Below are 25,788 nucleotides of genomic sequence, written 5' to 3'. Positions count from 1 at the left end.
TAAGTTTTCCCACTTTTTTGTGGTAAAATTAGGTGCCTCGGCTTATATTCGGGTCGACTTATACTCGAGTATATACGGTAACTAAAATCTAAAATAATTAAGTAAAACATACCAAGTGCAATTTACTTTAAAATGCATAGCAGGGAAGTTTTCCCCAAATAACACACTTGTGACATTACCTTTTACCAAACCAAATAAAGACACGGACACCAAATTAAAGTTGGAATGAATGACGGTATTTATTTATATTTAAACTAATAGGACTGTAAGGCGGACGAGAGCAGGGCAGTCAGGAACGCAAAACCAATAAGGTGGAAAGGTCAGACCATAGTACCACCAACCCAGGATCATACCTTATCTATTGGCCGGTGCTAAGATCAAGTACAATGGCAAGACTACGCCCCCTAATTAACTCCGCCAGTATAAACCATACAAACTGGCCCAAAGGTCCTCCTAACAAACGGACCAACCATGGTATGAAACCATAACCACAGAGGGGTAGTGACCTATGACAAGATCACCCGAGCACCATATGCACAGTTACAGACTGCACTGCTCTCCTACCACGCCGCATGAACTTAAACATGCGGCCCGCCAACTACAGACCTAACCACTCCTCTTAAACGCCAAAACAGCTGGTCAATAAAATAACGGACCCCCTCGTCCGACAGGTGAACACCGTCTAATCTGTATAAAAAAGCGAACTCTGCTTTCAACAATGGGTGCTTGATAACAGAACCACCCAAAACACGGAAGATTTTTCCGGCCACCTGATTTAACTTGCTGACAGACGCTGCAATATTAACCGCAGACATAGAAGATCTCCAACGACGTCTAGGGACAATGCAAGACCAGCATAGCTTGAGATTGGGCCAACTACTAGAAATAACAGCCATGTCTTCACGAATTTTAATGATGAGATCCAGGGTTTTAATTTGACCCACATCATTACCACCGGCGTGAACTACCAACACATCAGGAACACCATGTAATACAATTTCTTCTGACAGGAGAGGGAGAAAATCTACCCATTTTAAACCACTTTTACCTATCCATCTAATGGAAACATTATCCGATAACCAGGGACAAATATGGGATAAAGGGTGTCTGTTAGCCCAGAAAATGTAGGAGTGACCCAAAACCCAAACGGAGATCTTAGAAGAATTCAATCCTAAAACGAGATAATAAAAGGAGGGGAATAAGCAAGAAACCACGAAAAAACCAAACAAGCAACGGAAGAAACACCATCTAAATATCTTGAATCAACTAAAGGCCCATGAACTAAAGTTATAATCCACAAAAACATAAAAAACACCTATTTATAACTAGGAGGTGGAGAGTGAGGTGAATGATGGGATAAAACATTAATTCCAACCTTAAACCTAACAGAAAGAAAGGAAAAGCAGCAACCCAGGTGAAGGTGAAAACCTATGAGGAAAAAGCCCTTCAACGCCCCCGCAAATAGCGGCAAGCAGCCTAGCGCCCTGGGTTGACTAGCTTAGAGGAGAAAAGAGGTAGAGAAGAGCTGCTTAAAGGGAAAAAACACATGTTAGACATCAGGACGAATATAGGATTTATAACAGCCAGACTTCCATCTTCCTAGGTTTTGCATAGAAGCTACAGAAGCCCCACTTGCTGCAGCCGCTGTGGCCGCCCCGATCCGAAACTAATGTGTCCCGAATTCTGATGATGATAAACCAAGGGCGTTTAAAGCGTTGCACATAACTGCATGAAATTGAAATTTAGTGAGGGGGGAGCGATCCTCATGAACTAGCCAAACCTCTGATCCATGTGGCCTAATGTTGGTGAAATATTTACAAAGTTTAACAGGGCATATACTTTGATCCTGAAGTTTACTAAGGGTGAACCAATGACCAATCCCTGCCTGATCTGTTTTTGATCGCCTAATTTTAACTTGAATGTTGTCGTCCGACAACACTACATGTTTAAATAGTAAAGCAGCTTCTGTCCTGCTTTTGGATTGTGCAACTAACTCACTAACTCGCATAGCGCCATGAAAAGCCAAGGAGAATGCTGCTGCAAACAGTGAAGCTTCGAAATGGTCCAATGTCACTTCAGGCAGAACGGGACAATAATACTGGATCTATGGGCTTTCTCCTATCCTTGGGGGTGGGGTGGAGCCTTGACCAGCCTTTTAACGCTTTATTAATGAGAAATGATATAGTGGGATCAGGTACACTCTGCAACTTTGCCATGAATGATATACCTGCTAGCATAGCTGACATAGATGTTCTACTAAGTCCCTCCTGGTAACACCCCCACATGAAGTCTACCATGCCGTTAGAATCCCCCGGGGCACGATCGGGACCGGATAACAGAAAAAACTCCCATCGTTTCCAGGCTGCCCGATAAGCTTTCCACGTAGATGGTGCAAGAGAGGCCTCTGCCAAGAATCTTAAACCAGACCGACCATCTGATAAACATAAGATGGACAAGATGTACCCACGGGGTCAGCACGGGGAGCCAAAGATCTAAAGCGCTCCCATTCAAAACGGGACAGGGAGTCAGCAATACAGTTGACTATACCAGGTACATGTTTGGCGCGAAAATTTATGTCGAAGTCCAAACAACGAAGCACCAGAACGCGCAGTAAATTTACTGCCGGCTTAGAGGAAGCGCTCTGACGGTTAATTGCCTGCACCACGCTCAAATTATCACACCAAAAGGAAACATTACGCCCTGCCAGCTGAGAGGCCCACAATTCCAGCGCTACATACAATTATGGGAAACAGGTCCAGTACCAATAAATTCTTTGTAAGCCCCACGTCTATCCATGATTGCGGCCAGGATGCAGCGCACCACCGACCTTGGAAGAAAGCACCAAAACCTTTAGCGCCTGAGGCATCGGTGAATAGGTCTAACTCTAACGTGGAAACGGGAAGTGAAGGCCAGATCCTGGAACCGATGAATTTCTGAAGGAATGTCACCCATATTGCTAAATCCTCCTTTATCTCGTCACTCAGTGTTATTAATGCGTGGGGTCTGGTTCTACCTGCTGTGGCCAACTGTAGTTTGCTGCAGAAGATTCTACCCATGTGTATAACCCTACATGCAAAATTGAAGGATCCTAGCAACGCTTGAACCTGTCTAAGTGTACGACAAGGAGAGGCCAGAATGCTGGATATCAAACTCTCCATTTTAGCTATTTTATCAGCTGGCAAACGACAGCAGCCTGCCGCTGAGTCTATTTCTATCCATAGGAACGACAAGCAAGATGATGGGCCTTCTGTCTTATCCTTGGCTACCGGTACTCCCATAACCAAGAAAAGAGCCTGAACTGAATACAGTGTATCCAAGCATATTGCAGAGCTAGCCAGTCCTACGAACAGAAAATCATCCAGATAATGCGCGATGCCCTCGTGTTCTGTACCCGCCTGAATCGCCCAATGTAGAAAAGAACTAAAAGCTTCAAAATAGGCACACGATAGAGAGCACCCCATGGGAAGGAATCTGTAAATATAATACTGGCCCTTGATCTTAAAACCCATGTAACGGAAGGATTCCGGGTGAAGGGGGAGTAACCTGAAAGCTGACTCAATATCTAATTTGGCCATGAGAGCTCCCGTTCCAAACCTACGAATGAGCATTAAAGCCTCTTCGAATGACTGGTATACGACAGAACTTATGTCCTGGTCTATGGCATCATTGACCGAATTGCCAGCGGGGTGTGACATGTGTTGTATTAGCCGAAATTTACCTGGCATTTTTTTAGGGACTATACCTACTGGGGATATAACTAAATCTGACAGGGGGGAATCAAATGGGCCAACCATGCGGCCTAAACTTATCTCACCGCAAATTTTATCGTCAAGGATATCCGGAAATACATAAGCTGATTTTAGGTTCCTGGAGGCCCTGGCGCTAACAGATGTGCTAATAGGGAGCCTTAACCCGTGACGAAAACCCTTGCCGAGGAAAGATGCCTGGGATAAAGACTAAGCCACTTTTCTAAGCCCTTGATACAAATGGGAGACTGGGCTTTAATGAGCGCTGCCGTCGATGCCGCGGTTTCTGGAGAGGCCGGGGGCACTCCTCGGACATTCTCTGGCAGAATGTGTACCGCGGCAATAGGAGCAGATGTGTTTATATCTACAAGATTCTCCTCTACCGCACGCCCCGTTATTGAAAGCGAAGCACCTGTTTTTGGCAACCTGGGGAGCTCCACGTCTCCCCCTTTGCGGAAACCGATTCCTCTGTGCCCCTGAACTGAAGGCTAAGCTAGCCCGGTTCAGTTGCATCCAAATTTCAACATCTTTAACTTCTAATGGCATGTCCACACGCCCGTCTACTCTCTCCCGAAACAATTCGTCGTATTTGCGCCACGTTCCTGGACGATCATTAATAAACATCTCGTTTATCATATGTAAGTATTTCCAGACTTCTTCCGTGGCCTGCGGTCTCGTCTCAATGTAGCATGCAGCGAAGGAACAATAACCCGACAGCCAGTTAGGGAAGGTTTTATAGGCATCTTCCCCTATACCCCCTCTCCCCCAGGCCACTTATAACTCCTTCTTACTCGCTTTTGTGATCTGAAACATGTCTATGAACCAGCCTTTCCTTATCCTGTCTCTAATGCAAAGACGTATGCTCGCTAAGAGGGCGGTGTTCTCACATTGCACCATATTGGCTCTAATTGCTGACGGTTTGACTGCTGTCCCTCGTCTAACCCCTTTTGATCTAGCACTACCAAAATGGGTGTTAAGAATCTTAATCAACTTCCGACTACCCTCCCCCGATGAAGAGGGGGAGTCCTCGTCAGTGGATGACATGGGTGGGCTATGTGTAATCTCGTGTGACAAATTTAGATCCAATAACTCACCGCCTGCGCTCGCCACAGCTTGCTCCCCGGCTCCTGCTGCCCCGGAAGGTCCTGGCATGGATGAAGCCTCCATAACGGCCAACTGTCGCGGTTCCGAACCCGTCAAAATTCCCAGCGACACTGCTGCCGTTGACCGATGACTCTCCTCTGCAACTTCATCCCGGTCTGCGGCTGTGTCTGCGCTCCTGACCAGATTCACCGTCTGCACCGATGACATATCCTTTGACGTTTGGGAATCTGTAATCATAGGCACGTTAGACACTCACCTGCATGATTTTAACTGCGTTTAGTCTAAGGGACACACTTCTCAAAGCTCTAAAATCCATTTTGTTTTACTGTGCAGATCAGGGGCCTGATTCATTAAGGATCTCAAATGAAGAGGATTCTCATTTCAGTCTCCTGGACAAAACCATGTTACAATGGAAGGGGTGCAAATAAGTGTTCTGTTTTGCACATAAGTTAAATACTGACTGTTTTTTCATGTAACACACAAATATCAACTTTAAATTTCAGTGTACAAATAAGCTATCAAGTATTTGTGGGTTACATGAAAAAACAGTCAGTATTTAACTTATGTGTAAAACAGAACACTTATTTGCACCCCTTACATTGTAACATGGTTTTGTCCAGGAGACTGAAATGAGTATCCTCTTCATTTGAGATCCTTAATGAATTAGGCCCCAGGACCTTAATATCAATTCCCCTATACACTATAGCCGCAGTCGAATATGCTCCTGACAAGCATACAAAGAAAGCCAACACCTATGCCACTCATGTCTTAGTGCAGTGATGGCTAACCTGTGACACTCCAGGTGTTGTGAAACTACAAGTCCCAGCATGCTTTGCCAGTAGATAACTAGCTGATAGCTGGCAGAGCATGCTGGGACTTATAGTTTCACAACACCTGGAGTGTCACAGGTTAGCCATCACTGTCATAGTGTATCATACACTGACCATGTGCTGCTTGCCAGTGACTGTCTCACTGGGGAGTCTGGCAATCCATCTGCCAAAGAAACCCCTGGAACTTGCAGCCCTGTTCATCTGTCTACCAATAGAGAGAACATGTCCATTAGGAATCAGCTGGCCAGGTGGAATATGCAGTAATAGAACAGGTGATTGAGGAAAATAAAAGGGAAAAGATAAGTGTGAGAAAGGGAGGTAGAGTGAGCTAATGGAAAGTTGCTGAAGAATGTCGTGAACATAGAGAACTTACAGTTATTTATAAGGGATAAATCATAACTGCACTGTAAATATGTTATATCAAATGAATTCATTGATAAGTTCAGCTACTAAAGTGTAAAAAGTCTGTTGTATGCGTATTTGCACATTCCAGTGTGAGAAGATAGAAGTGTCACCTATGGCAGCTTCAAAGGGCTCTTGTTGTGAGATATATCCTGATACAAGTTAGTTTTTGGACTCCTGAATAGACTTTGTGGGGCTGGTCACAGATGAACAGCCCTGCAGTCCATGGCAGCATTTTGAAGGCCTATACAGGTATATAGAAATATGAGCTTCCAAGGAAAATGTCTTCATAGTTCATATTTTGGGTAATCCGGGTGGCACTCCATACTGAGGAGCAGACATCACACCAGGGTTGTGAATGACAGGTACGAGTGGTATCGGCAACAGGTAAAATCACATATCTTTGGAAAAGGTATGTCACATTGGCAAGATTTCATCAAGTTTGGTATCAAAAGATGGACAGATTCATAAGGGATTTATTAATAATGAAATTGGGTCTGTATGAAGCTCCACAGAAAAGTTAGCTCACATAGTAGGATTGGGTAGTAAATCAGGAAACATGCAAATGGTGATTGAAAAAAGTATCACAGACACAACATCTGGGGGTGGGGATAGGTGTGGAAGTGTCTTTAAAAAACTTAGACCACTTACAACAAATTGTCATGTAAGTGACACTCTGAATGTAACCCCTTTTATTTTAAACTGATTTGCTTGTATATGTTATCTCAATCTATTAATTGTTTAATAATTATTTTTTATATCTGTATGCCCTGTACTTTTGTATATTAAACCTATAATTTAATATGTTGCGCCATTGATACTTTAACGAAACCATTAGCTGTTAAGAAGAAATAGCTTGACCAAGTTAACCCTTTGAATGCCAGTGTGTGATTTGTTGATACATTTGATTAACAAGCTGTGTGTGCTTGCATTTATATTTAACAGTCTGGAGGTGTGAAGAGTTGACCCTTGGCTTGCTGGTGTGGGTCTTGCTAGGCTGTGGCAAACCTGAAATATGTGAGGTGTGAGCACTGTTTGGGGTGATTCAGTAGGTCTATAACCTGTGTGATAGGTAAAGAGAGACTGTGGGCTGGAATCATGTGACCTCATACAGCAAACACCCCTAAAGTCACAGCAGCTGGGAGTGTGTTCATGACAAAGAAGAACCAGGAGGAGCAATACAAAGTGAAAGCAGAAGGAGGGACTATATGGTGTTAAGGAACAAAGGCAGAGAGGAAGTTTGTAGGTGTGATGTGTAAAAACATAAATATGGAAGGAACTAGAACCATGAGATAAACCTAGAGGTTGAAGACAGCACAACAGAACACAGCATATTATTGTGACCATCGGGAAGATAGGTCTCATTGGTGTAATATGATAAATGTAGATCGACTTATTGTTGATGTCTTCAATGCCACCTCCTGTGGCACTATCTGCTTCATCAGCAACAACATGAAGGAAATGGGAAAGTAAATGTAAGGAAACAGAAGTGTTTGTGAGAGAGAATTAAAAACCAAAGATTTAAGCCTCTATTTATTATTCTGCAGCAATATATTGCAGACAGGAGCTGGTTGGGCTGAAGGGCGGGGGGCAACTACACCCTGGGCGATAGTGGGTTACCTTCGGCTGAGTCACTGAGCTTCCTGCATTTTTTTTCTTTAAAATGTTCCTGATAGGCTGTGGAGTCAAGTCTCACCCTAACCCCAGGCTAAAATTTACCAGCAAGCCCCCAATCTCAGATTTTCTAATCTGCGGAGATAGCAGAGTTTCTATTGCACCTTATCACAAATATAGAAAATCTGTTATGGCCACAATATATTATTAAAATATTGCTGGAGCAGCTGAGTGAAATTGTCCAAGAGCATTAAGGTAAGAGTGACACAGCCAGAAAGCAGTGGCATTGAGTCTAAGCTACTATCTGTATCCACCAGAGCCCATCGCAAAGCAGGATGAATTTCACTGCATGAAGTAACCAGGTCATAGTCCACCAAACTGACTGCTGATGGTCAATGCACTACAGCTATGTAGCTCTGGAGGCAGACTAGTCAGACAAGCCAAGTTCACCAGGATGCAAGTAAACCGAACAGAATCAGCAAGTAGCGGAAATTAGTCAGAAAAAGCCAAAACAAATCCATCAGCACAGTACAAAATTATGATTCAAGCATCATGAAGTCAAGAACAAACAAGGTCAGTAATCAGGAATCAAGCAGTAAACACGATAACACATTCAGGAGTTCAGAACAGCAAATCTGATACTCTGGAAGAGAATGGTAGGTCCATATACTGTTTGGAAGCTTAACTCCCAGCCTCTGTGATGTCAGCAATCACCTGATTGCAACTCAGTAACTTGCATCAGCTGTGCTAGCAATGATGTGCAGAGAGAGTTGAATACTGAGTCCTGTATCTAAATACAGGTTTCCTGACAATTACCAGCACTTATTCTGCTTCCTTTTATTGTATAAGGAGAAAATATAGATTGAATAAATTCCTCAAAATTACCAGTCTTCCCGTTTTTATAGGTGAGAAGGGAAAAGGATTCTCAATACTGTGAGAGTATAAAATAATTGATAGTTATTAAGATGTACAAATATATGGTAAATGCCTTAAAAAAACTATACAGAGTTACGCTTTGAAGAAAAAAAACAGATGCTTCCTATGAAACAGACAGCAACAGGATTCCAGACTGACGGAAGCAGCTGGCAGGAAAAGCATGTAATGCTGAACAGAGGATGTGGGCTTATATGTATATTTGCTGAGCTAAAGAGATTTCCTTATATGTCCTTGTCGTTAACCAGTTAATGCTGGTCACTGTGTATAATAAAGGATCAGCTTGCATGGACCCTCAGAGCTGAATTCGAAACTGCAACACCTCGTTTGTGTTTCATTTCTCCACTTTGCTATCGACGGCAAAATACCACATAGGGAATCAGGTTATCAGAGATTGATAGTAGGGGCACCAAGCTTCGGTACCCCGACAATACGTACCTTGTGGCTCTCCAGTCAAATGTCCCTCCAGAGGAAGCTGCAGAATAATTTTTAATGAGTCAATCCTCAGCCATCCTTTGAATATAATCCAAAGCTTGTAATGCTGGAAATGGTATAAATTGAGTGTGCTTTCAGGATATTGCAACCGTGATGCGTTTCTGTTTGTATGGGACTATCATCAGATGGTGAAATCTAAGTGTCCAGTTCCAGTATTTAAACGGGTCCTGACCAATCCATGGTAATTAAACACTGAATTGAGCAGGGTTTATTTAGGCAGCGGTAAAGAGCCTAAAAGTGTCGCAATAGGCTCTTTCACCGCTTTGTTCCATGACAGCATGGGAATTCCCCTTAGACTATAAAAAGAGCTTGAGGCTCTGTAAAACCCATTTGAGACAGATTATTTGTATTAGATACAAGTAAAGTAAGCTTTGTCAAGCATGTTCCAGCTGGAATTACAAATTGGGCTTTCTCCTGACCAGAAGATTTTTTTCATGCATGGACTATGTGGAATTCATGAGATTATTTGTATTAGATACAAGCAAAGTAAGCGTCGTCAAGCGTGTTGCGGCTGGAGTTACAAATTGGGCGTGTCAATGTCGTAAAATTGGATGAAAGAGAGTATACTGATTAATATTGTTTTACCGTGCGATTGCGATCAGTACGCCACGTGTTACGTGTCATGGTGCAATCACACGATAAAGCTCGCACGCATACACTCGCACTCTCACATTTACTTATATACATATTTCATATATTTATAATGGTTCCATTCTACAGTCGTTTATGAGAAGATGGTATTTGGTTTATATATTATAAGGTTATATGTACACTTTAGTGATAATTAAGGTTCAGGTTACAGGAAACGCATCATGTTTAGTATCATTCTAATCCCCTATTTATTCGCAGACATCTGGTGCAATCGCACATTGCATATGGTAGTTATAGATTGTTTGGAATAAATTATTAGAACCTTTGGATATTTTCGTTTGAACTGGCCTATGACCTGCATTACACTGGACCCTCCTGAAGCCTGGACCTATAGAAGCAAGCCACATCATCTGTATTGTTTTCTCTGTATCACTGAGAAAATATATATATATAGCTCCCTGGGACCAGCTAAACAGTCACTCTGACCACAGTCTTCTGGACTGAAGGACTGTCTTGCTGGATCCAACAGAGAACGCAGCGTATGTATGTATGTATGTATTTATTTGGTATCGGCTGTATTATACTTGTTTATTGAACTGCCAAACTTTTGCTTTTGCTAAATAAATTGCTTGTGCTTTGGAACCACACAAATCGCATAGACAATGCTTATTGGAAAAATTATGAAATTACTTTAATAGGCATCCTCCTGACAAGAAAAACTAAAGACTTCAAGCAAGTTGAATTTACAAATTGGGGTCTTCCTGACCAGAAGAACAGAAGATTTTTTCACGCATGGAGTATGTGGAATTACAGATAATTTCCGACATGGATTGCAAGTCATTTTGGATTTAAATCTGCTGAGATAGAAGAAAACATCAGATTGATGAGTATATAGGGATTTATTATTTTCAATAAATGTATGTGGTACTACAGAGGGTGTTTGGTGTATTTATTGGGGTTTTATTATTTTTATTAAAGCTAAGTGGTTTTTATGAGGGTGTTGTCGATTATTTAACTTTTTTGTGTGAAACTACAGGTCGTAGCAAGGCATGGGTGTCAGGGCATGTTGCCACTTGTGACTCTCCAAGTGCTAACATGCCCTGGCTGCCATGAGTATGCTGGTGCTTGTAGTTCTACAAGCACCAGCATGCCCAGATTGTTTAGAGCAGCCTGGCCTAGCTGGGACTTGTAGTTCCACAAACAAAAATGGTGTCTGTTTTCTTACATTAATTCACCACCGTTATACCTTACACCCACCGCCCAGGGGTGTAGGAAGAGTCCTAGTGCTTTTAGCACTGGGCTGGGTGCTCCTAGAGAGGGGGGCACACTTTTTTTGGCCGACCCCACTCCCTAAGGAATCCAGCCCAGCGCTGAATAATATGAGCAGGGGGACCCCCTGCTGCATGTCCCTCTGCTATAGTGCCACCGGCACCAGGTGCTTTCCCTAGTGCTGGTTGCCTGAAAATCGGGGGGACCCCACACAATTTTTCCCCGATTTTCTCGCAACCAGCAGTAGGCTGGCAGTACTAGGGTTAATAGTGCTTGAACGGGGGGACCCCATGCTTTTTTTTTTTCCACATGTCATCATATTTTTAAACATGATATAGGCTGCAGGTCCTGCAGCTGAATTCTATACTGTTAGGTGTTTGACATTTAATGTCTGTTATATTGGTGCTGCCCTTTCCAGTGCTGAACTTAAGGATTAAACCCTTGCTGGCCAATGTTAATATAACAGGAGGCACGAGGCAAGATTCTAATAAGCATATATGTAGATTTATATGACTGTGGGCAATTGTATTGGAACAATAATTTGTTTTACAAAAATTTATTAACTAATATATGTAAGTGTATAATTATAAAATGTGTTTTATTACTATTTCAGCACCAGTGGCCAAATAACTCGGTGGCTAAGTGGTTAGCACTTCTGCCTTACAACACTGGGGTCATGAGTTCAATTCCCAACCATAGCCTTATCTGTGAGGAGTTTGTATGTTCTCCCCATTTTTGCGTGGGTTTCCTCCAGGTGCTGCGGTTTCTTCCCATACTCCAAAAACATACTAGTAGGTTAATTGGCTGCTAACAAATTGACCCTAGTCTGTGTGTGTGTATGTTCGAGAATTTAGACGGTAAGCCCCAGTGGGGCAGGGACTGATGTGAGTTCTCTGTACAGCACTGCAGAATTAGAGGCGCTATATAAATAAATGGTAATAAAAATAAATATCTTTGTATTATGTGGAAACAGTTATACACATAGAGCAATATTTCCAGATGGGGTCACCAGGTATATCACATTTTTAGCCACTACAAGTCGCTTCATGTTCATCATCATCGCCATTTATTTATAGAGCGCCACTAATTCCGCAGCGCTGTACAGAGAACTCATTCACATCAGTCCCTGCCCCATTGGACCTTACAGTCTAAATTCCTTAATATAGACACACACTCACACAAAGACAGACAGCGAGGGAGAGACTAGGGTCAATTTTGATAGCAGCCAATTAACCTGCAAGTATGTTTTTGGAGTGTGGGAGGAAACCGGAGCACCCGGAGGAAACCCACGCAAACACAGGGAGAACATACAAACTCCACACAGATTAGGCCATGGTTGGGAATCGAACTCATGACCCCAGTGTTGTGAGGAAGAAGTGCTAACCACTAGACCACTGTGCCTCCTGTTATAGGCTTGATTGCCAAACACATCAGCCATTGGTCTATGCAGGCTGATGACGAGTATAAAAAGTAGGGATGTGCACCGGCGACTTTTGGTGTCTCGTATTTTGTGTTTTGGATTCGGATTTTCTTAAGGTTTTGGACTTATTTTCACTTATTAACCTCAATAACATTCAATAACAATCATTTCCACTAATTTACAGTGTATTCTGAACACCTCACAATATTGTTATTAGTCTAAAACGTTGTAACGAGGTATCTTTCTGGACTGCGTAGTGGAGTGGTCCCCACAATATAATAAGAAAACCATCAACTGGTCTTAATTACACCAAAAATTGTACCTGGACTGCGTAGAGGAGTGGTCACCACAATATAATAAGAAAACCATTAACTTGTCTTAATTACACCAAAAATTGTACCTGGACTGCGTAGAAAAGTGGTCACCACAATATAATAAGAAAACCATCAACTGGTGTTAATTACACCAAAAATTGTACCTGGACTGCGTAGAGGAGTGGTCACCACAATATAATTTAAAAACCCTCAAATGGTCTGAATCCCACCAAAAATTGTACCTAGACTGCGTAGAGGAGTGGTCACCACAATATAATAAGAAAACCATCAACTGGTCCTAATTACACCAAAAATTGTACCTGGACTGCGTAGAGGAGTGGTCACCACAATATAATAAAAAAAGCCATCAACTGGTCTTAATTACACCAAAAATTGTATCTGGACTGCGTAGAGGAGTGGTCACCACAATATAATTTAAAAACCCTCAAATGGTCTGAATCCCACCAAAAATTGTACCTGGACTGCGTAGAGGAGTGGTCACCACAATATAATAAGAAAACTATCAACTGGTCTTAATTACACCAAAAATTGTACCTGGACTGCGTAGAGGAGTGGTCACCAGAATATAATAAGAAAACCATCAACTGGTGTTAATTACACCAAAAATTGTATCTGGACTGCGTAGAGGAGTGGTCACCACAATATAATTTAAAAATCCTCAAATGGTCTGAATCCCACCAAAAATTGTACCTGGACTGCGTAGAGGAGTGGTCACCACAATATAATAAGAAAACCATCAACTGGTCTTAAATTACACCAAAAATTGTATCTGGACTGCGCAGAGGAGTGGTCACCACAATATAATTTAAAAACCCTCAAATGGTCTGAATCCCACCAAAAAATGTACCTGGACTGCGTAGAGGAGTGGTCACCACAATATAATAAGAAAACCATCAAATGGTCTTAATTACACCAAAAATTGTACCTGGACTGCGTAGAGGAGTGGTCCCTACAATATAATTAAAAAACCCTCCACGGGTCTGAATTCCAAAAAAAAAGTTTCTTGACTGCGTAGTGGGGTGGCCCCGGTACACAATTTTTTACCGGGGCCACAATATAATTAAAAAACCCTCCACGGGTCTGAATTCTACCAAAAAAGTTTATGGACTGCATAGTGTAGTGTTCCCCACAATATTATTTAAAAATTTTGCAGCAACAGTCAACGTTGTTTAATATCTGATACAACTCTATCTGGACTGCATAGTGGCCCCGGTACTAAATTTGGTACCGGGGCCACAATACCTCCTCCAACTTCCAAGTGTAGTGTTTATAACATATAAACACTACAGTAGTTCTAGCACGTCAATACCTCTTGTTTTAAATTATGACAGGGCATTTTACTTTTGGTTTAATTTTTTGAATTTGTTGATATTTTGTTTTACTTTTTAAACATGGCAAACGACTGTTGAATGGTCACATAATGCCAAAAAATGAGTTGCAAGATGGAATTGTCCTTGGGCCCTCCCACCCACCCTTATGTTGTTGAAATAGGACATGCACACTTTAACAAACCAATAATTTCAGCGACAGGGCCTACCAAACAACTGTGGCTGAAATGATTGGTTTGTTTGGGCCCCCACACCAAAAAAACAATTCATCTCTCCCTGTACAAACTAAACAGGCTCTACTGAGGAAAGATGTCGTCCTCATCCTCAACCTCTGATTCCTCTCCCCCTACAGTGTGTACTTCCTCCTCCTCACACATTATCAATTCGTCCCCACTGGACTCCACAACCACAGGTCCCTCTGTACTATCTGGAGGGCAGTGCTGTACTTGATTGAGGAATTGATTATTCATTTTTATGAACATCATTTTTTCAACGTTGTGAGGAAGCAACCTCCTTCGCCGCTCACTGACCAGGTTCCCCGCTGCACTAAAAACTCTTTCCGAGTACACACTGGAGGAGGGACAACTCAGGTAAAATAGTGCCAGTTTGTACAGGGGCTTCCAAACTGCCTTTTTTTCCTGCCAGTAACAATATGGACTGTCTGACATGTCTATTTGGATGGTGTCAGCAAAATAATCCTCCAGCATTATTTCAATTGTGACAGCATCCAATGCAGCGACAGTAGACATGTCTGCAATGGATGGCAGGTCCTTCAGTCCGGACCAGATGTTATCAGCATCCCCGCCACCGGGTCTTTTAGGAAAACTGAGCTTTTTCCTCGCAGCCATAGATGTGGAAGAAAATGAAGGTGGAGCTGTTGGTATGTCACGGTCCTCTTCAGAGGACAATTTCCTGACCAGCAGGTCTTTGCACCGCTGTAGACTTGTGTCCCCCGGAAACAGAGACACAACATACGCTTTAAACCGAGGATCGAGCACGGTGGCCAGAATGTATTCCTCTGACTTTAAAAGAGTGCCCACCCTCAGATCCTGGCAAAGCGTACGAAGGGCTACATCCACATGAGCTACATGCTTGGTGTAATCGCAATGGTTTACCAGCTCCTCCCTCACTTTCTCCAGCTGCTTCTGCAACAGCCTGATCAGGGGAATGACCTGACTCAAGCTGGCAGTGTCGGAACTGACTTCTCGTGTGGCAAGTTCAAACGGCTGGAGAACCTTGCACAACACGGAAATCAGTCTCCACTGCGCTTGACTCAAGCGCATCCCCACTCCTTTGCCTATGTCGTAGGTGGCTGTGTAGGCCTGAATGGCCTTTTGCTGCTCCTCCATCCTCTGCAGCATAGAGAGGGTGGAGTTCCAGCGCGTCACAACCTCTTGTTTGAGGTGATGGCAGGGCAGGTTCATGTTTTTTTGATGTGCCTCTAGTCTGCGGTAGGCACTGGCTGAATGCCGAAAGTGTCCAGCAATTTTGCGCGCCACCACAAGCATCTCCTGCACACCCCTGTCACTATTGAGGTAATGCTGCACCACCAAATTAATGGTGTGGGCAAAACATGGGACGTGCTGGAAATTGCCCATATTTAATGCCCGCACAATGTTACTGGCATTGTCTGACACCACAAATCCCCATGAGAGTCTAAGTGGGGTAAGCCACTGGGAGATAATTTCCCTCAGTTTCTCTAATATGTTGTCAGCGTTGTGCCTCTTATTAAAGCCTGTAATACACAATGTTGCCTGCCTTTGCACGAGCAGCCGTTTTGTAGATGCTGCTACTGATGCAGCTGTTGCTGTTGCTGCGGAAGGGGATGCATCTACCCAGTGGGCTGTCACAGTCATATAGTCCTTCGTTTGCCCAGAACCACTTGTCCACATGTCCGTGGTTAAGTGGACAGTGGGTACAACCGCATTTTTTAGAGCATTGAGGACACTTGATCGTACTTCTCTGTACATTTTTGGTATCGCCTGCCTAGTGAAGTGGAATCTCGACGGGATTTGGTACCGGGGACACAATACCTCCATCAACCCTCTAAATCCCACTCCACTGATGGCGGACACCGGGCGCACGTCTAACACCAACATAGCAGTTACAGCCGCAGTTATACGCTTTGCAATAGGGTGACTACTATCGTATTTTGTGGTCATGGCAAACGACTGTTGGACGGTCAATTGTTTTGTATAAGACTTAGCGGTCTTACGACTTCCCCTCTGGGAAGATGACCGACTAACAGCAGCAACAGCAGCAGTGGCAGTAGTAGGCGTACCGCTGCAGGATTCCTCGGATGAATCCCGTATTGAAGAGGACTCAGTCTGGCTGCTGATTTGGGCTGCAGGACTGAATCTGATGGAGATCGTGTAGGAAGTTGACGAGAAGGGTGTTGCTGGTGTGTATCCAACTGGACCACGGGATTTAGGTGTCTCTGTACTGATGAGGGTCCTAGCCCCAGTTCCTGAACTAACCACTGAACTATGAAGGTTATTCAGGTGACGTATAAGGGAGGATGTCTCTAGGTGGGCAAGATCCTTACCCCTGCTTATTTGAGCTTTACATAAGCTACATATGGCCATACATTGGTTGTCCGGATTTGAATAAAAATAACTCCAGACTGAAGAGGTGCATTTTTTTGGTCTTCTGACCAGGCATGACGATGGGCTTTTTCATCCCATGGACATCAGCTGTTTCCCCCCCTGGTGCCTCATTTTCAATAACCACATCACCATCCTCATCATGAAGTTCCTCCACAGCGCCAGCTACATCATCAATAGCCTCCTCCCGAGCCACCTCTTCCCGTACAGTGATGGGAAGGTCAGGCTTGACAACCACCAACACCCTTGGACTCGCCTTGAGGATTTGTGATAATTTCTCTTTAGAAGGCAGAGTTGTTTGCTGTTTTGTTGCTGACAGCATAACGCTCTTCAATTTTTTGTAGGGGGGGGTAGGAGGAGGAGGGCTAAGATCCTTGGGTGAAGCTGAACCACTAGTCATGAACACGGGCCAGGGCCTAAGCCGTTCCTTGCCACTCCGTGTCGTAAATGGCATATTGGCAACTTTACGTTTCTCCGCAGATGATTTTAAGTTTCTCTTTTTGCTACTTTTACTTAACTTGGGCTTTTTGGATTTTACATGCTGTGTACTAGGAGATTGGGCATCGGGCTTGGAAGACGACGTTGATGGCATTTCATCGTCTATGTCATAACTAGTGGCAGCAGCTTCAGCATTAGGAGGAAGTGGGTCTTGATCTTTCCCTACTTTATCCTCCAAATTTTTGGTCTCCATTATATGTAGCACAAGATACTGCAGAATGTGTGAACCTTATTTATTATTTTTTTGTATTTTTTTTTTATAACTTTTTTTTTATTTTTTTGAAAATGGGGAATAATGGGGAAATAACTATGCCCTTAGAAGGACAGAGCACAGCACACAGCACCACTGGACTGATACTGCAGAACACAGCACAGCACAGCACAGCACAGAACTAAACAGCACAGCACGAGATCTACCAGGACAGAGGACCACCTAACACACCCTCCCTCTACCCTGATCAATGCCCGAGTGAAGATGGCGGCGACTAGCGGGGAATTTATAGGATCCGAGTATCGCGAGATCCGACAGCGGGATTATGACTCCGAGCCTCGGTTTCAGGTTTTCATTTGGCGCCAATACCCACATCTGTCTCGGATCCGACTCGGATCGGCAACGTTCGGGTGGGCTCGGATTCACGAAATCCGAGTGCGCTCATCTCTAATAAAAAGGGAGCCAAATGGCCATTACTCTGAAGGTGCTTGGTTTGCAAAGTGTTGCTGGTTGTTTTGGAACAACATCTGATTTGTAAGTCATCACCATCAAGGAGAGAGGAACATCCACAGCACTAGGCTCCTATTAGTCTGCGCAGGCCACATGCTTTTTTTGGGGGGGGAGGGGGGGAGGGAGTTATGTGCGTTTGCAATCAGCTACATGTATTTATGTTTAATTGTAAGGGATTCTGCTTATGGGTGTCAATCCTGGTTTATGACATCTCTGTCATAGAGGGGTGATGAAAGTTACCTTTGGCCATCTAACTTCACATTCATATGCCTTTAAACATCTGGCACTGTGCTTCTCTATGTCCCAGTTAATGTGCCTGATATGGTGTTGTAATGCTGTGTGCTGCATTTTTTGGGCCTAAACAAAAGTATAACCCTTAAACCAGCAATATACAGTAACGAAGCAGGTGAGCTAATTCCATCAGCTGATGTTCATAATACAGAGGGGAGGACCCAGGTCATAGAGGCTCATCAATAATTATTTTTCAGGTGAGAATGGTTGCAAAGTAAGTGTAATTATTGTGTCATTACCAGTAACCTTGATTTTAACTATTAACTATTATTGTAACATCTACATAATTATGAGCATCATAGGGACACCAATAACTTTAGTTTATGGCAATATATGTTTGTGTAAATAAATATGTAGGCATTATTGGATTGTAACAACTATATCATAAGCATACCTATATTAAAAAAGTTAACAACATTAGTGTGGAAAACAAAAATATTTATTTCCTGACAAAATTCCAATAAACATAATTTACACAGTCTGTGTTGCATAGTAAAAAAGAAAAACTTAGCCATAACCGAAAAACATATATTTTTTATATGATTAAATTTTTTATTCTTGAGAAAAATAAGCCCGCGCTCGGTATATTCCACATTATATATGGTACCATCTGCTTGGCAATAAGCCCGCGCTCTGTATATCCCATATAGTATGTGGTACCAGCTGCGTGGAAATATAAATGCCCATACATGTATACAAAACAAAAAGAAAGTTGTCAGCGCTTATCCTTTAAACTGCATATCTGTGTGTGTCTAGCAAAATGAAAACATGAGGTATTAGTTCATATTTTGATCAAAAGACTTAAGCCTGCATCCCAACGTCAAGGGTACCTCATTATATGCAGGTCCTACACTGACTTATATGCTTTAAATACTATTAAAATGCAGTTAAAATCAGATGCACTCACCTCCCAGGTATAGGGGTTTACATCTAGCAAAGGCTGGCTTGTGAGCCACACCCAAATGTGCCTTAAATAGACTTGATGGACAGCTGCTATGACAAAAAGACAATGGTGCAGTAGCAGTTACAGATGATTTACATTACAGGCAAATAATTAATAGCATGTTTTTTCCACCACTGCAAAATAGGTGGATTTACTTTCTAGGGAGTCTTCCTTCTCATGGGTTTGGACTGATACTACTACTGCTACGGCTGGCGCTGGAGTTGTCTGCTCTTGGGCAGAGCATGTGTGGACACACATGTGAAATGTTTGCTATTGAGATTTGTTTGGTGGAAAAATTACAAAAATTACAATGACAAATAAAAACTTTTTTTAAAAGTGTTCTGACTTCTGTGGTCAATGTGCAGAAAAATTAAACTTTTACATGCTTCAGAATAACTGTTTAAACATAAAAGCTAGACATTTGCACCATTATACAGTACTCATTAACCAAGTTAAGACACAGGTCTGTCAGTGTCCCGCACATTAATTCCCTCAAGGAGCGCAATAGGGATGAGCTGCTTTAACTCCTCCTCGTAGGTTGTATAGGACATGATAAGAACGGGCCTACTTCCAGGCCAGGAAGCTGCTCGGTTCTCCTTGGCCAACTTGTCCTTGACTCTGCGCCTCATGACGCTGATGCACTTTCTACAATTCTCAATGGTGCGCTTTATGGGGCCCACTGCATTAACTAGTCACATAATTGGTACCACAGCTGCTTCTTCAACGTAAATGTGGTCTTTGCAGCAAGGCTCTGCAAAATCCTCTCATACACTGGTATTAAACTGTATATGACGGCACAATTTTCTTCATAACTAAAACGCACATTGCGCTCACAAAAGGGCCTGCCTCTTCCTCCTGCTACTCCTCACTTCCTACCTCCTCTCTCTCCACCTCCCCACTCTCCCTAGGCTTCTAGGCTTCTCGACAAAGACACAGGGTAAATACAAACAAAAAGAGAAAATAGACTGACAAATAAAACACAGGGGAAATACAAAACAACAAACAAATACACTCACAAGCAAGGACAGGGGACAAACAGTAAACAGCAAAAAAAAACACTCACCAAAAAAAGAAAAATTTTAATAAACACACAATAAGACAAACAAGGGCAACTAACAAAATAACTATGAAATAAATAGACAATCCACACTTTCCTCACTTCTGAACAGACACTAATCAATCTTCTACACTCTCACATCCTCTCTCTTTGTTCCTTAAACCCCTTTCAACTCAAATAAGGAAGTAGCTGGCTTTTTATAATGTTAGTGAGGTCAAAATCCAGCAGGTTTTGCTTTTTAAACTTGCAACCAATCAGAAATGAGTCTTGCCTTTCAAATTGCTATTTTCAGCTAAACATGGGAGATTTTGCTAAATAATTTGCAGCAAATTGTGAGTGAAGACCAGCGATTTGGAAGATCAGACTAATACACTGCATACTGCTGATTCCCTCTTCATTACACCATACCTTAATAACTGTTAACTTAACACTCTAAAATTCTTATCTACAATTAAATACACCGACAACTTTGTAGTTTTATTATTAACACTATAAAGGGTGGCGGCGAGAGCGATCCAATCAGCTAATGACTAATAGCAGAACTAAACAGTGTATGGCCCACAGGCACTAACCACTGGTCCCAGTACCACCCAGTCCTTTATGATCAGCCGATGCTAAATCTGATGTCATCGTGACCACTCCCCTCTGGGCTCACCAAACGTACAGGTCGAGGGGTCCTCGCACAGAGGTACCAAGTGCCAGGGTGCTTCGAAAGGAGTAGTGAAGTGCGGCCAATCAGCAGTAGCACCGTATGAATTAACCGCTGATTGCAAAAGCTCTCCTGCCAAGCTGAAGTCCTTTAATGGACGCCCAGCCCGCCACCCATTGACCTCACTTGCCTACTTATTCTCCAAAAATGCTGCTCCACAAAAATCCAGTTACCCTCCTCCGATAGGTGAACCCCATCACTTCGATACAGGTGTCCCAACTCAGATCTAATCAGGGGCTGATCTATCACTATCCCCCCAAGCTCAGAAATTGTTCTCTTTGTCACCCTATTTAATTCAGATACCATATTCTTCACTATACAAAATGCTATATCTGTATGCCATTTAATTTGGGGAATTATATTAGACCAGCAAATAGTTACTGAAGGCCATTGTGACTTAATGCTCCTTAGATCTTCTCTAATGGCAATAATCAAGTCCAAAGACTTACCTTTTCCTACATGATTACCCCTCAAGTGTATAACGAACACATCTGGTGGGCCGGCTTTACCAACTTCAGTAGCCAAGAGTGGCATCAGGCACTGCCATTTCAAACCTCTTTTACCAATCCACCGAACCGCCACTGGCCTTGCAAAGGCTTCTCTATTATTGGCAAAATTATATCTGGACACCCAGAACACAGAGGAATGGCCAACAATCACACATAACACACATAACACACATAATAGGATCCATCACTGCCAGGCTGGAATTATCCAATATAACAGATCATCCATACTCCATCGAATGATGTACGTAACACAAGTAATAAAGCAATGTGGGAAGGGTAAGTGATGTTTAAAGGATTTTAAAGGGGAGTGTTAGCCCAAATGAAGGTAAAAACCACTAACCCCAGAGGCACACCACTTATCAGGCCTTTATCATGGGAAAAAATGTAGAAAATCCCTTTATGCCCCCATATGAAAAATAGCGAGCGGAGAAGCCCAGAGTTAACACAGGAGGGGGCGTGGCCTACTGCGTACCAAAGTTACCTGTTTGGTCTTATATACGTTTTGTACGCATCTGATTTCCATCTACCTAAAGCTTAAATGGCACTGACGGAAGAGCCACCCCAATCCTGAAGGAGTGAGTGCTAAAAAGGTGACGGTTCTAAACCCACGTGCACTAGCGCACGTTTGAATATAGCTGTAAACTGAAATTTTGACATCGTAGACCTCTCCGCATGAATTAACCAGGGTTCAGCATCTCGTGGTCTGACACTTTGAAATTGATTGCACAATTCTACATGACAAATATCACTATCTTCTTGTGCCAAAATGAAAATCCAATGACCACGAGCTGATTGAGCTGTTTTGGATCTAAGGATTTGACAAGAAAGTTGGTTAATATCCAAAAACATATGCCTAGCCGACAAAGCGTTCCCCAGATCATGCTTAGACTGAGCCACCAACTTACTCACCCTCACCCAAAGAAAGCTTGTGAAAAAGCGGAGTGAAAAAACAGGGCCTCATAAGCATTATCAGCGAGATGCGCCAGCGCTGTCATAAGTTTACTCAGAATGTTTCTATCAACCGGCCTTCTCACATCCTCCCTTCCTGGTTGCATTTGCGACAAACCCTTTAGAGCTTTAGATATTAAAAACCCTTTCGTAAAATCGGCACACCCATGCAGTCTCGCCATAAAGGAAATGCCATGGCAATCATGGACGTCTTAGAGAGTCCATCATGGTATTTAGCCAAAATCAAAATCTAACATGTCAGCGCTCTGACCTGAATCGCACTGTCGCCATTGTAGCCAGGAAGCCCGATATGCTCTTCTGGTGGAAGGAGCCAGCAATGTTTACGCCAGTATTACAATGCCTGTTCAACTACCTGCCAAACAAAAGGAGGACATGGCGTACCCATAAGTTCAGCCTGCGGAGCCAACTCCCTAAAACGTCCCCACTGCCCTCGATATAAAGCATCAGCCACTTCGTTCTCCACACCAGGGACATGTCTCACTCTGAATGTAATATCATGCTCCAAACAGTGCAACAATAGCTGTCGCAGCAATTCAATAGCTGGAATTGAAGATGCACTCTGTTTCTTAATGCACTGCACTACACCCAGGTTGTCACACCAGAATATCACCTGCTGCCCTTGTAACAGCAACGCTCAGAGTTCTACTGCCACTACAATGGAGAACAATTCTAGCACCAGCAGGTTACCAACTAGCCCCCTGGAACGCCTTGCATCTGGCCATCGCTCCGCACACCACTTGCCCCTAAAATAGGCTCCAAAACCCACAGGCCCCGCAGGGTCTGTTACTAACTCAAGGTGACTACTAGACACTTGTAGAGCCAGCCAAATGCGAATGCCAATAAAGTTCTCCAGGAACCTCAACAACATTCGCAAATCACCTTTAACTTCCTTAGACAGAGTGATCCGTGCATGTGGGCGTGACATCCCCACTGTAGCCAACTGCATCTTTCTACAGAATACCTTTCCCATGGAAATAATTCTGCATGCAAAATTAAAGGAGCCTAACAGAGATTGAGCCTGTCGCAGCGAAAGAGACTGTGACGACAAGGTAAGTTCAATTAATCTTACCAGCTTCCTCACCTTTTTCTGGGGCAACCTACAACACCCTTCCAATGTGTCAATCTCTATTCCTAAAAATGACAAACAAGGCAAGGGACCTTCCATTTTGTCATGTGCGACTGGCACTCCCAAAACAGAAAATAACGCCTTAGCCGAAAACAGTATGTCTGCGCACTCTGATGAATCTGCCGTTCCTATGATCAATAAATCGTCCAAATAGTGGGCAATAACCACGTGACCCGTTCCTGCCTGTATGCTGTATGCACTAGTGCAGGAAGGAACACTTTCAAATATGCACAGCACACCACACAACCCATCGGTAAACACTTGTCCACATAGTACCCATCTGGCAGACGGAAACCCATGAACCTAAATGACGCCGGATGCAAGGGAAGTAAGCGAAAAGCAGATTCAATATCTAACTTTGCCAATAAGGCCCCTGCTCCAAATGATCTGACTAGGTCTAAGGCTTCCTCAAATGATTGATAATTTACAGAACTGTCTTCTAGGGCTATGGCATTGTTAACCGATTGCCCAGGGGGATGTGAAGGATGCTGGATAAGCCTAAATTTCCCCACGGCTTTCTTAGGTACTACCCCTACTGGGAAGATAACTAAGCCCGGTATTGGAGGAGATGAGAAAGGTCCCGCCATGCGACCCAAAACCACCTCTTTCCGCACCTTTTCTGATAACACCTCTGGAAAAACATAGCCTGAGCGCAAATTCTTTTTTGCGTTAGCCTTAACAACTCCAACTGTGGGGAGCTGTTCCTATTCTGTGCTGGGGGAGAACTACGTCTCCCATGCATGCAAAACCTCTGCACCCTAAAATCCTGCCCCTCACTCTCCCTTGGACGCATGTGTGTGGGCGCCCTTGCTGGCGACCTAACCTTAGTGACTGAGGCGGCAGATATTGAGAGTCCGCCTCAACTAGGGGAACAACAGGAACCCTCATGAAGGCAACATGGCTGCGCACCACAGTGGCTACAAAACCTACTCTGAGGATGATTTCTATTCCATGTACCTGAATGCTGGTGGTGCCCCCTGAAAGCCTCCGGAGGAAAAGGAATGCTGAAGGGAGAGGGCGACGTTGCTTATATGCCCCCGATGTGCCTGGTCCGTTTACATCATGCTCATCATATTCATAGAACATGTGACTACTTTGCCCATGAAAAGTTTGAGTATTTAAAAAGTCACAAAATTGTTGGCTGTCATCCACCAGGTGGCGCTCATCACCCTCATGATAATACATATCCAGGCTTTCTGCGTGATGCCTAGTATCCATACCATACTGATACCTGATATCCTCCTGAGAAAGATTATTCCTCACCCGGGGGCTGGGAGGTGAATGTGGAATCACACGTCTAATACGCTGTGTGACCTCTTAATGGGGGCTAGCTGCTGTGTTCCAGGCCCCCTCCTACCCTCCCACCACCGCCATTACCCCAGACCCTGCCCTATGCTCCTGCATCATTTCTTTAGGGGACACATACCTGGACCTAGATCCAGTGTAACGCATTGGAGGGGTATGAGGCATTGTGGGGGAAGGAGATTCTCTCCTGGACTGCAGGGCCTGAGCTTTCCTCTTCCTGCTCTTAACCAAGTCGCTCTGCCTGCCAGACCTTCCCGGCGTCCACCCGCGTATACGCACAGCATGCGCCGGCAGGCGAGAAGACACCGCCACAGATCCTACCCGTCCCCACCTCTCCGCTCCCTCTCCAGACCCTCCGCACGGACAGAAGCAGACGCGGGCGCAAACATCTGCCCTCCAGCCCCATCAGGTGCGCTAGCGGCCGCCATTACCATGGACATTGCCGGGAGATCACTCCCGGCGGGGGGGATCAGCTGCATCGCTGAAAGGGGCAGGGGGATTAATGCAGTGTCTGGGGTGAGACATATTAGAACTAAGGGGCAAGGAGGGATGTAACAGAAGAGAGGGGCAACTCAAAAAAATAGAATACAATAATAACACTTGAAAAATACACCAAGGGAAAGACACATAGAAAAATATATATCAGAAAGGATAAACAGTAAAATAATCAAAACAATAGAAAGAAACTAGCTATAGAAAATACAAGACAGTAAATTCAGATAAACTAAATAACTTTCTGCACTCACCCTGACAGTGATCCGATCACCACGAAATCCTGAAGACTAGAGGAAGTCTGTCTGCTGCAACAGTGATACATATAAACACACAGCGTAACGCCATCCCCTTGCTTCCATGGGAAGATCACATCATAAAACTTAACCCTGTAAGGAAAGTGCCTGCTTCGTGACAAGCAACTGCGTTTATCTGCATTCAGCTTAAGGGCCTCATTTTTTAAGATCGCTACTTAATACATCTGGCAACTTGGGCATT

At 43.6% G+C, this 25,788-nt stretch overlaps 1 long non-coding RNA gene across 1 annotated transcript; it reads right to left on the bottom strand.

Moving 5' to 3' along the window:
- Nucleotides 1-214: 214 nt before the first annotated feature.
- Nucleotides 215-25,635, bottom strand: LOC142138758 (uncharacterized). The gene is made up of 2 exons (XR_012688111.1): nt 25,545-25,635; nt 215-5,077 (listed from the first exon to the last, which is right to left on the bottom strand). It is a non-coding gene; the product is annotated as an uncharacterized LOC142138758 (long non-coding RNA).
- Between the last annotated feature and the right edge of the window lie 153 nt (nt 25,636-25,788).

The sequence above is a fragment of the Mixophyes fleayi genome, chromosome 2 (assembly GCF_038048845.1).
Source record: "Mixophyes fleayi isolate aMixFle1 chromosome 2, aMixFle1.hap1, whole genome shotgun sequence".
NCBI classification, from domain to species: Eukaryota; Metazoa; Chordata; class Amphibia; order Anura; family Limnodynastidae; genus Mixophyes; species Mixophyes fleayi.
Note: the sequence above shows the minus strand (reverse complement) of the source record. Positions and strands in the feature narration are given on the sequence as shown.